This window comes from Pelobates fuscus, chromosome 9 (genome assembly GCF_036172605.1).
Source record: "Pelobates fuscus isolate aPelFus1 chromosome 9, aPelFus1.pri, whole genome shotgun sequence".
In the NCBI taxonomy this organism is placed as follows: domain Eukaryota; kingdom Metazoa; phylum Chordata; class Amphibia; order Anura; family Pelobatidae; genus Pelobates; species Pelobates fuscus.
In genome coordinates, this window is record NC_086325.1 from 25,461,020 (window position 1) to 25,473,615 (window position 12,596).

Genomic DNA, 12,596 nt, shown 5'->3' on the forward strand with positions numbered 1-12,596 from the left:
ACACAACAGAGTTAAATTATACAAATATTAGTATCTCCAACAAATGCAATACATACACACAGACTGCTGAACACATTCACACACCAACTGCTTAATACATACACACACCGAGACACAGACAGACTGCTAAATACACACACAGTCCGCTAAATACACGCACACTGCTGAGTACACAGTCTGCTCAATACACGCACGCTGTCTGCTCAATACACGCACGCAGTCTGCTCAATACACAAAGACTGCTGAACACACACACACACATACATACTGCATTGAGGGGTGCAGTGTATGTGGCTGTGTGTAATGCTGTGTGTGGGGGGGTTTGGGTGCTGTGTGTGGGGGGGGTTGGGGTGCTGTGTGTGGGGGGTGGGGTGCTGTGTGTGGGGGGTTGGGTGCTGTGTGTGGGGGGGTAGGGTGGTGTGTGTGGGGGGGGTAGGGTGGTGTGTGTGTGGGGGGTAGGGTGGTGTGTGTGTGGGGGGCGGGGTGCTGTGTGTGGGGGGTGGGGTGCTGTGTGTGGGGGGTAGGGTGGTGTGTGTGTGGGGGGGGTAGGGTGGTGTGTGTGTGGGGGGTAGGGTGGTGTGTGTGGGGGGTGGGGTGGTGTGTGTGTGGGGGGGGTAGGGTGGTGTGTGTGTGTGGGGGGTAGGGTGGTGTGTGTGTGGGGAAGGTAGGGTGCTGTGTGTGTTTGGGTGTGGGGTAGGGGTGCTGTGTGTGTGTGGGGTAGGGGTGCTGTCTGTGTGGGGGGTAGGGGTGCTGTGTGTAGAGGGGGTAGGGGTGCTGTGGGTAGGGGGTAGGGGCGCTGTGGGTAGGGGTGCTGTGGGTAGGGGGGGTAGGGGTGCTGTGGGTAGGGGTGCTGTGGGTAGGGGGTAGGGGTGCTGTGGGTAGGAGTGCTATGAGTAGGGGGGTAGGAGTGCTGTGGGTAGTGGTGCTGTGGGTAGGGGGGAAGGGGTGCTGTGGGTAGGGGGGTAGGGGTGCAAGGGGTAGGGGTGCTGTGTATAGAGGGGTAGGGGTGCTGTGGGTAGGGGGGTAGGGGCGCTGTGGGGAGGGATGCTGTGGGTAGGGGTGCTGTGGGAAGGGGGGTAGGAGTACTGTGGGTAGGGGGGTAGGAGTGCTGTGGGTAGGGGGGAAGGGGAGCTGTCTCTTGTTCTCTCCTAAAGGGCAGCACTCTACTCTCTCCTCCAGCTCTGCCTCACTCCCACCTTATTTGATTGCAAATTCCTGTCCTATTGTGTTTTACACCCCACCTCCTATAGAATGTAAGCTCGTTTGAGCAGGGTCCTCTTCAACCTATCGTTCCTGTAAGTTTATTTGTAATTGTCCTATTTATAGTTAAATTCCCCCTCTCATAATATTGTAAAGCGCTATGGAATATGTTGGCACTAAATAAATGGCAATAATAAGAATATAGTGCAAAGCTGTATTCCTAGCACTAATGCTGCAATGCTTTCTTATGGGGAATTGACTGACGCTGGATGTACTCAAGCAGAGCAAAAGTCGCTTAACCACCCGGAAGTGCCTCTAGTGCAGTGATGGCGAACCTTTTTAAACCCGAGTGCCCAAACCGCAATACATGCCAACTTTTTTCCCCTCAAAGTGCCAACATGGCTATTAAACCTGAATACTGAGGTTTACGTTTAGAAACAACTACTCGTACAGTTAACAACTTTTGTTTTAAAAGAACACAACAGAGTTAAATTATACAAATATTAGTATCTCCAACAAATGCAATACATACACACAGACTGCTGAACACATTCACACACCAACTGCTTAATACATATACACACCGAGACACAGACAGACTGCTAAATACACACACAGTCCGCTAAATACACGCACACTGCTGAGTACACAGTCTGCTCAATACACGCACGCTGTCTGCTCAATACACGCACGCAGTCTGCTCAATACACAAAGACTGCTGAACACACACACACACACATACTGCATTGAGGGGTGCAGTGTATGTGGCTGTGTGTAATGCTGTGTGTGGGGGGGTTGGGGTGCTGTGTGTGGGGGGGTTGGGGTGCTGTGTGTGGGGGGGTTGGGGTGCTGTGTGTGGGGGGTGGGGTGCTGTGTGTGGGGGGTAGGGTGCTGTGTGTGGGGGGGTAGGGTGGTGTGTGTGGGGGGGGTAGGGGGGTGTGTGTGGGGGGGGTAGGGTGGTGTGTGTGTGGGGGGTTAGGGTGGTGTGTGTGTGGGGGGCGGGGTGCTGTGTGTGGGGGGTGGGGTGCTGTGTGTGGGGGGGTAGGGTGGTGTGTGTGTGGGGGGGGTAGGGTGGTGTGTGGGGGGGGGGGAAGGTAGGGTGCTGTGTGTGTTTGGGTGTGGGGTAGGGGTGCTGTGTGTGTGTGGGGTAGGGGTGCTGTCTGTGTGGGGGGTAGGGGTGCTGTGTGTAGAGGGGGTAGGGGTGCTGTGGGTAGGGGGTAGGGGCGCTGTGGGTAGGGGTGCTGTGGGTAGGGGGGGTAGGGGTGCTGTGGGTAGGGGTGCTGTGGGTAGGGGTGCTGTGGGTAGGAGTGCTATGAGTAGGGGGGTAGGAGTGCTGTGGGTAGTGGTGCTGTGGGTAGGGGGGAAGGGGTGCTGTGGGTAGGGGGGTAGGGGTGCGGGGGTAGGGGTGCAAGGGGTAGGGGTGCTGTGTATAGAGGGGTAGGGGTGCTGTGGGTAGGGGGGTAGGGGCGCTGCTGGGAGGGATGCTGTGGGTAGGGGTGCTGTGGGAAAGGGGGTAGGAGTACTGTGAGTAGGGGGGTAGGAGTGCTGTGGGTAGTGGTGCTGTGGGTAGGGGGGAAGGGGTGCTGTGTGTAGGGGGGTAGGGGTGCTGTGGGTAGGGGTGCTGTGGGTAGGGGGGTAGGGGTGCTGTGGGTAGGGGTGCTGTGGGTAAGGGGGTAAGGGTGCTGTGGGTAGGGGTGCTGTGGGTAAGGGGGGTAGGGGTGCTGTGGGTTGGGGTGCTGGGGATAGGGGGGTAGGGGTGCTGTGGGTAGGGGTGCTGTGGGTAGGGGGTAGGGGCGCTGTGGGGAGGGATGCTGTGGGTAGGGGTGCTGTGGGAAGGGGGGTAGGAGTACTGTGGGTAGGGGGTAGGAGTGCTGTGGGTAGTGGTGCTGTGGGTAGGGGGGAAGGGGTGCTGTGTGTAGGGGGGTAGGGGTGCTGTGGGTAGGGGTGCTGTGGGTAGGGGGGTAGGGGTGCTGTGGGTAGGGGTGCTGTGGGTAAGGGGGTAAGGGTGCTGTGGGTAGGGGTGCTGTGGGTAAGGGGGGTAGGGGTGCTGTGGGTTGGGGTGCTGGGGATAGGGGGGTAGGGGTGCTGTGGGTAGGGGTGCTGTGGGTAGGGGGGTAAGGGTAGGGGGGTAGGGGTGCTGTGGGTAGGGGGTAGGGGTGCTGTGGGTAGGGGTGCTGGGGGTAGGAGGGGTAGGGGTGCTGTGGGTAGGGGGGGTAGGGGTGCTGTGGGTAGGGGTGCTGTGGGTAGGGGGGCTAGGGGTGCTGTGTGTAACATATTAAATATTTATAAAATCAGTATTTCCCCCCTTCCCTTCTTGTTACCTTTGGTGAAGGGGAGGGGGGGAACACAGCCATCCCTGGTGGTCCGGTGGTGGTATGCAGGACAGGACAGGTCCTGCAGCTCTCCTGTCCTCCCGCGCGATGCTGTGTGGAGCGTTGCCATGGTAACGCGCGGCAACGCTCCACACAGCTCGCGGGAGGACGGGAGAGCTGCTTCCTCGATCCCTCCCCCCTGCTTCCGATCCTCCCGACACAGAAGCAGAGTAGGCACCTGCCGTTTTGGGCAGGCAGGTGCCTACTCTGCAGTGATGGCAAACCTATGGCCGCGTGCCCACAGAGAGGGCCCGGCATGCCACCTGTGGCACGCATGCCATAGGTTCGCCATCACTGCTCTAGTGGCCGTCTGATTGATAGCCCCTAGAGGCAGTCTTAACCCTATAAGGTAATTATTGCAGTTTCACAGAAAGGTATCCTTAGTCAATTAGGAAAAATCACTATAACCTCTACCTTCTTCTACATTTTCTTGAGTGTTCTCTGAATTAGCGGAGGGAAGATATAGTCAAGCTGAAATTCCCATTTTTGTGTTCCAGCATCTTGACCTTTTGCTCTCATGGCCATGGCAGTGGTGTTGTTTACCCTTAGTTTCACCCAATTGTTCTTCAGGAAGTGCTTGAATGCCAGTAAAGCCTTGTATACTGCCCTCATTTCCAAGATCGTCAAGTGGAGATTCAAGCATTCCCTGGGCTAGCTGTTTTTGTATTGTGCCCCCCCATCCTCTCCCGCTGGAATCTGTTGTCAAAAGATTCCATTCTGGCTCTTCTAGCGGAAAGCCTTTTCTTATATTTTCCTTTTTCATCCATCAAGTCTTACTTCCTCCGTCATCCATTTATTTTTTTTAATCTCATTCTTGATTTTCTTGAATGAATTGATCTGTGCTGAAGAAATTTTTATGTGCCGTTCTGAGGTTCCAGTGGGCCCATCTTTATACCCCGATTGTTGATTACATCGTTCCCAGAAGACTCATATAATTTGTGGCAGTCATGTGATTGCATACTACTGCTGTAAAGTCTGGCTATCCTGTCTTCCGTTAGTTATCCATTTTTCTCTTGTATTGATATTAGCACCCAAGAAATGCATTTCATGCGATGGTTGAAGTTGACTGTTGATGATGTTTGTTAACCAAACGAAGCCTTGTAACGTCTGGATAACCGTGTCCGTATCTTCTTTTAGTTTTCTCTGGAATACGTTAACAATTAGGATGTCGTCCAGATAAGTATTCTTTTTTTTTTTTAATTCTTTATTTTTGCAGTGCATATGGTGGTAACATTCAGGCACATGGTACCCCAAAGGCAATCCGCATGCATATTCAAAACAGAGAGTGTGTAACATGGAAAGCATTAGGGTATGGTAGTACAATGCACTATTTTTATAATTATGAACAGGCTTAAATCATGCTATTTAGGATTGTGACATTAAATTTTCAACGTACAAAGTAAAGGGAATCAGTACTGTATAAAACAAAACATAAGTGTCAGCGTCGCTTATTATATAATCCCATGGAGAGGCTGTCACATTTTTATAATATATAAACACGGTAATACAGGTTGGGTACAACTATTGCTGGAGATTAATGAGGAAATACGTTTGCTGTGCCTCTAGCCAGATATACCTAGTACAGTTAACATGTTATTTATGGTATATTGTAAGCTTGTTAGTGTAACTAATGCGAGGAGACACGGTGAAATCAACAGGCTAGCACAATTATAAAGAAATGCGTGTGCTGTGCTTTTCGTCAGGGACGCATAGGAAAGTAAACATGTTATCTCCTATATGGTACAAGCTAATGTAGTATAGTTAACGTTGTTGATCACAATGGAATGAACAGGCTTGCATCATTAAACATATATACGTTCAAACATGTAGAAATAGGCTGACGAGAGTAAGAAGAACATGGATGAACAGACGTGGATTAACTGCGTAGTGGAAATGTCAGGCTTATGGGCCACCTGGGGACACATTCCGCTATGTTGGGGGTGTTCACAGTTGTGGGGACCCCTTGGGGGGCAAGTCCAACTTATTCATTACCGATATCAGTCAATTAGGGGTCGCTAAAAGTGTCTACTTATGAGGGTCATGTGTTGTTCAGCATTGTCGGTGCGATTCCCCCTGGGTGCCAGTCTGGGTGCTATGCTCACTTACTGGCTTAAGCGCAATTCACAGGCCGATTTGTCAGCCGACTCCCCTGCGTGGCTGTGAGGATGCTGGTGCTTGCGAGGAGATTGCAGCCGCTTGGCTCCTTTGCCTTCCGCCCGCTCTCACTGCTTTGCTGGGGTGGTTTCTCTGTGTGTCTGCAGGGCTCGCCCGAGATCTTCTAGAAGCCACTGGCATGAGGGTGCGCATGAGGATGACCTTCTTGCCCCAGGTCTGTGTGAGGTCTTGCATCCGTCGGCCACAAACTCTGTGCGTGGTGCAAGCAGAGTTTCCTCCACGTGTGGGAGTAATAGAGGGCTTGGCAATTTGCCTGTGCTTGCGCTGCTTGGGCCTCCATTTGTGTGGTTGATGCGGTCGGGTGTTCCCCAGTCTGACCTTCAACCCGGGTGGGCTCTGTGGCTTGGGATTAATTGGGGATACTGTCGCTGTGCCCAAGGACTTTCCCCTCACCTCCCCCCGCCCGTGGCTCTGCTCACCATTGATCTGTGGGGTGTTCAGTGCGAGCTGGGCTGTGAGATGCCGCTTCCAGAACTGTTCCCAAAAGCGGTTGAAGCTGTCCTCTATGCGTCGCATGGTGTCTTGGTGCAGCCTGTTGTGTGTGAGCAGGCCCTGTTCAAGTGCCACCGTTTCAGCCGCCATCTTGGGTGCGCCGAGCATGGGTGTGTTGCGGTTTTGCTGTGTACCTTTAGGCAGGTTGATTGCTCCAGACCTCCAGCACGGACCGTGATACCCCCCATCGGTCCAAGGGGGGGGGGGGTAGGAGGTGAGTATATAGAGGGGTCGGTATGCGCAAGTGCCGGTGCGGAGAGCCGCCGCCTCTCCCCGGCCTCATGGCAGGTAGGCCCCATGCTGTGTGTGTGGGTTCGATTTGTTCCTCCGGGTGTGCCCGTCTTCGCTGTCACTTTCCAGGCAGCATGTGTGCCACTTTTCTGGGGTTTTACCCCTTGTTTCGGTGGTTTGTGCCAGGAGCTGAGGGATAGCACGTCCATCCAGCCCGGAAGTTAGCTCCACCCCCCCCAGATAAGTATTCTTATTCCTTCTTCCCTCAAAGTGGCTATCAGGCTAATCAGAATCTTTATAAATGTCCTTGTAGCGGGACTCCATGCCTTTGAACTGAAAATGACTGTTGAAATTTTAAACCTCAGGGACCTTCTGTGTGATACAGCTATAGCTTAGTGGTAAAACGTATCCTGAAGGTCTATGGATGTCAGCCATTCTGATGAATACGTTTGAGGAGTGATTGTTTGAAGACTCTCAATCTTGAACATTCTCTTCTTCAGAAAAGTCACTTTCTTGAGGTCTAATATCATCCTCCATTTCCCAGATGGCTTTGGGGCGAGAAAAGCAGGGGAACAAACACCTTGAAATACTTCTCTCGAGGGCATGTGACAGATAACTTCTTGCTGAAATAGTTTTTCTAGACATTCTTTCATTGGGGTTTCTTTTTCTTGAGATACTGAAGACTTGACCATAATGGATAGAATATTTTCTTCGAATTCAAGAAAGTATCCTTTGTTTATAACTTAAAGAGCCCACTGGTCTTTGATATGCAAGGTCCAGATTTTAAGATATCTTGCAAAACGAGTTTAACGTTGACTATCTGTCCCCTGCCACCTTCAGTATGATTTTCCTCTTTGATGTTTGGAGAGTTGACTCTGTTGTCCTTTCCAATATGGTACTCTGGTATACTCTCTTCCAGGTTTATATGTTCTGGAGCCTTGAAATTAGGTTTGTTCTCTATAGCCTCTTCCACTGGGATATCTTTTGCTTCTACTATCTTGTGGAAGTAGTGCTTTTTCCCCCTTCAGCAGCCTTACATATTGCTTCATCCAAAACATTTCAAAATAAGAAGTTTAAGTAAATTCCTACATTTCAAAGCTACTTTCTGCTTACATCAACACTTTGAAAGTAAAAGAATCACAATGAACATCCAGGAGCAAGTTACACCTTAAAAAAAGCTTAAAACAGGAACGTCCTTAAATACCCTATTGTCATTTTAAGCCTGCCTGCGCATGCGAGATGACCAACGGAAGACGTCGATTGACCATCTTGGATTTTTGCTGATTGAGAAACAGAGATGCTTCAGAGAGCAGAGAATAAGCCTCAAAAGGCTGCAAAGAAGAAAAATTTTAACTCACAACCCCATCAAACGATCACGGTGGTCATCTTGGAAAACCCAAATTGGAACAAAGCAATATAAGGTAATCATGCATCCTTACCACCTCACATAGAGCCCAATTTAATATAAGGACAAAACAAGACTACTAGCTATGGGGAGGTGACTCTCTTATTTAACATTATTTTAATTTTAGATTCCTGTCCTATCAGCTGAGAGGGAGGAGCCTAAAGGGACACTATAGACCAGGGCCGCCACCAGAAATTTTGGGGCCCCTAACTCAGCTCAGGGTCTGGGCCCCCTGAGGCCCGCCTCCAAATACCGCTCACTGGGTCCACACACAGACACAAACGCACACACTGATACATACTAACAGACACACATACTGAAACAGACATACACGCATACAGGCATACATACTGACACACACATACTGAGACATACACACAGGCATACATAGTGACAGACAGACACACATACATACAGACACCGACATACATACATACACACACACACACACATTCATACATACAGACACTGACATCCATACACACATACATTCATAATGGCATACAGACTGACATACATGCATATATACAGACATACTGACAGACATACATGCATACAGACATCCATACACACATACACACAGACCTACGTTCATAATAATATGCAGACATACATTCATACTGACATACAGACATACATATATACATATATAATGACATATAGAAATACATATACACATACATAGACATACATACAGACATACATGCATACAGACATACATGTATGCATACAGACATACACAAACATACATAGACAGACATACATACGTAGACATACGTGCATGCAGTCAGACAGACATAGACATACACACAGACATGCATCCAGACATACATACATACATACACACAGACCTACGTTCATAATAATATGCAGACATACATTCATACTGACATACAGACATACATATATACATATATAATGACATACAGACATACATATACACATACATAGACATACATACATGCATACAGACATATACATACATACAGACAGACATACATACATAGACATACACACAGACATACATACATACACACATAGACATACAGACAGACAGACATACATACACAGACAGACATACATACATGCATACAGACATACACGCATACAGACAGACAGACAGAGACATACAGACAGACAGGCATGCATCCAGACAGACATACATACATAGACATACATGCATACAGACATGCAGACAGACATACATACACATACATGCATCCAGACACACAGACACACACGCATACAGACAGACATAGACAGACAGACAGACATGCATGCATCCAGACAGACCTACATACATAGACATACATGCATATAGACATACACATACAGACAGACATACATGCATACAGACAGACATACATACACAGACATGCATACAGACACACATACATACATACAGACATACACGTACATGCATACAGACACACAGACATGCATACAGACACACAGACATACACATACATGCATACAGACAGACATGCATACAGACAGACAGACATACACAAACATGCATACATACAGACATACATACATGCATACAGACACACAGACATACATACAGACACACACACACACATACATACACATACATGCATAGATACAGATACATACATTGCTGCTTGCACATCTTATGGGACATGTTTTACATTACCCAACTTTTATCAAGGAGCACAGTTTATGCTGGTGACACACCTCACCCCATAACAGCTCTATAATTACCAGCACTACCACCAGCACCCCCAGGTAATGGTCAAGGTCTAAGTTTTTGTCAAACTGCCCCAAAGTTGTTTAGGAGATGGCACCATAAAAGCCATCTCACAGACAGACAGACAGACAGACATACACATACATGCATACAGACAGACAGACATACAGACAGACACAGACATACATACATACATACATACATACATACATACATACAGCTCATTTTCCAGCCACCCTTCTGTCTCTTACCTTTTCTTTGCAGGAGGGTGGCTGGGGATGATAGGAGTCGGCGCTGCTCCCTCTTCATTGCCGGGCTCTCCCTCTTTACGGCTGGGCGGGCGGGCGGGCGGGCGCGCTCCTCCCGCGCGGAGTGAGCTGGGAGGAAGTGAGCACTTCCTCCCAGCAGCACTTGCGGCTGCTTTTTTTTTTTTTTAAAGGGGCCCGGTCGCGCTATACAACGGCCATAGCGCTGACCGGGCCCCTGAAGGAGGGGGCTCATCGGGTGGCCCTAAGTGTGTGGGCCACCCGATGGGCCCCACACGTGGGGCCCGGGCGGCCGGGCCCCCCAGGGCCGCCGGGCCCATGACAACTGTTATGGTTGTCATGCCCTGATGGCGGCCCTGCTATAGACACCCAGACCAGTTCAGCTCATTGAAGTGGTCTGGATGCAATGTCCCATTTCCTTTAACCCTACTATGGTAATTATTGCTGTTTCCTGAGAAACTGCAATAATTACATCTCCGGGTTAACTCCACCTCTAGTGGCTGTCTACCAGACAGCCACTACAGGGACTTCCCGGTGCTTAGACGACTTTAGGTTGCTTAAATAACGCCGGATACCCTCAAGCAATGCATAAGGACTTTCAGCGTCTCTGGAATCCCCATAGGAAAGCTTCCCTATGGGGAAATCCTAATGTGAACGGGCCATTGTCGTGCATGTGCTTTAGGTCTCCCCTTCCAGCTGATGGTGAGGGAGGAGCGTGGGTGGAGCCTGATCCAGCGCAGAGGGACATCGGTGCTGGATTCAAGTAACTGACTGAAGGGGTTGGGGGTACTGTAGGAACCTATAATGCCAAGAAAATGGCTTTGTTTTTCTGGCACTATAGAATCCCTTTAACCCCTAGCTGATGCTGACATGGATTAGCCAGGAAAGTTTGTTTCTTTGCTATTCGACATGTGTAGTTCTCTGTTTTTCGAGGATAAAAAAAATGAATGGAATGACAGTCTACTGCCAAGGAGTGGAGCGAATTCACAGAAAGAAAACTTACTGCTTATAAGTGGGTCCATTAATTTCATACTAAAAGTAAGCACAATTGCCCTTTAAAGTGAGAAAAATGTTTTAAAACCCTACACATGTACTTTTTATGCGTCAATGCCCCCTGTGAGCCTTTATAAGATCACAAGTCAAATTTCAGGGAAAATCTGCTAATCAAAAGGGGGAATTTTCTGAAAAATAACAGAGTGGTCTGATCAAGTGGGAATTAACCAACGAGCAGAAAGACTATTTTTATTTTTTTTTGTGATAAGTGTAATTTTATGACTTTAGATATATTTTGTATTATTTTAAAAACAAATGTGCTGTCAAATTTGTGTTGGATATTTAAGATATACGTGGAGAAGTTCATCACTCTTTTGAGGACCATTTGGCTATTATGACCTTAAATTTGAAATTCACATTGAATTCTCACTTTAGTGATTAATTACCTTCAAAGATTCAGTGGCATTCTTTGAAATCTTTTGTGCTTGAACATTAAATCTCAATCGGAAAGGCCTCAATTTGTGATTTTTCAACTAGTTTATTTGTAATTGTCCCTGACCAAACCCAATAAAAGGCTTATCATGCCGCACACGCCAGGATACGCTTCCAGACTGGATAAAAAGTTTGTAGGACAATGTGATGTTTAATGATTGCTTACGGTCTCTGTCTGTGTATATGTTGTAGTAACTCGGCAGGTTCTCAGACACGGTCCAGTTGAATTTGAAGAGGCTCCAAATTATGGATCACTTGTAGTTGATAACTTGGTGAAATGATTGACCTTTTTGCCTGTGTATTGCTTCAAATTATGTTCCAAGGGAAAAAAAAAACACGAAAGGTAACATTAACTATTTAAGACTGTAAAGGTATTTCTTCTGCTTTACAGGGACATGTTTTGCAGTTACAAAATAAACATGTGAGTATTATTATAAGACACCTCAAAAACAACAGCCCCGGATACAAGATCTAAACAGTGCTTGTGTCTACTGCTTTAGAGACGGGGGAAATTTGTGTCTTAGCAAACTAGTCTGGAATGGCGAGTTATGCACATTGAGTCAATACCCTGAGGGGAAAAGGAAGAAGCCATGGCAATGCTGTAGTATGGAAATGCAGATCTGCTGAATCTGTTTCGAGTTTTAGATTGTGACGGCCAGGCAGATACTCCATTCCTGGGTGACCAGCCTTCCTACAGTGCATTACGTGGAATATGGTCAATGCAATATTCCGGTGAGTAATATGGGAGGAGGAAGCGGTCTCACATTACTTTATTGGCATGATTTTAATGTGTACAAAATTTACAGTGACATGGGGGTGGGGAGAGGATTTCCTTGCTAAGCTCAATGCACTAAGAAACCTGCTATGGGCTCTAGACACTACATATGCAATTAGTTTCGTTCCGAATGTAAATTCAGACGAATTTCGGCAATTCGGACATTCAGATGCTTCCGAATGTCCGATTTTTGGAAGTGCCAAACCGAATTGCTGAAGTGCCGAACCGAAGTGCTTAGGATTTCTGAAAAGTGGCAAAACAAGAAAGGGAGGGAAAATTACATGAATGATGACAGGAATCTAACCCTACCCCTAGATGTGTAAGTGTTTGTGGTTGTTAGGGGTTAGGGAATTGCCGAATTCACGAATTGCCAGAGTCCCTAATTTCTAAAGTGCCGAACTGACGAATTTTGTAAGTGCCGAACCAAATTTTTTGCCCATGCACATCCCGACTACATAGTTGTACAACAGCTTACACTTGTAGT